The sequence below is a fragment of the Oxyura jamaicensis genome, chromosome 2 (genome assembly GCF_011077185.1).
Source record: "Oxyura jamaicensis isolate SHBP4307 breed ruddy duck chromosome 2, BPBGC_Ojam_1.0, whole genome shotgun sequence".
Lineage (NCBI taxonomy): Eukaryota > Metazoa > Chordata > Aves > Anseriformes > Anatidae > Oxyura > Oxyura jamaicensis.
Genome location: NC_048894.1, coordinates 50,330,876 through 50,331,133, shown reverse-complemented (window position 1 = coordinate 50,331,133; position 258 = coordinate 50,330,876).

The window sequence follows — 258 nt, the reverse complement described above, 5'->3', positions numbered from 1 at the left end:
TTTTTTTTTTTTTTTTTTTTTTTCTTTTTTTTTCCTTTTTTTTTTTTCAACTTATTTTCCTTTACGTCCTGCTTTGCCCGTCTCATTCCGGGAGATCAAACTGACCGAAACCAGCTACCCAGCGCCTCGTCCTCACTGACAGTCGGGGGAATCCAAACAAAGAGGTGCATCTACCGGAAATAATGATTTGAGAGATGTTTCTCCCCCTTCCCCCCCCCCCCCCCCCCCCCCCCCCCCCCCACAAGCCGCGCTCCGGCT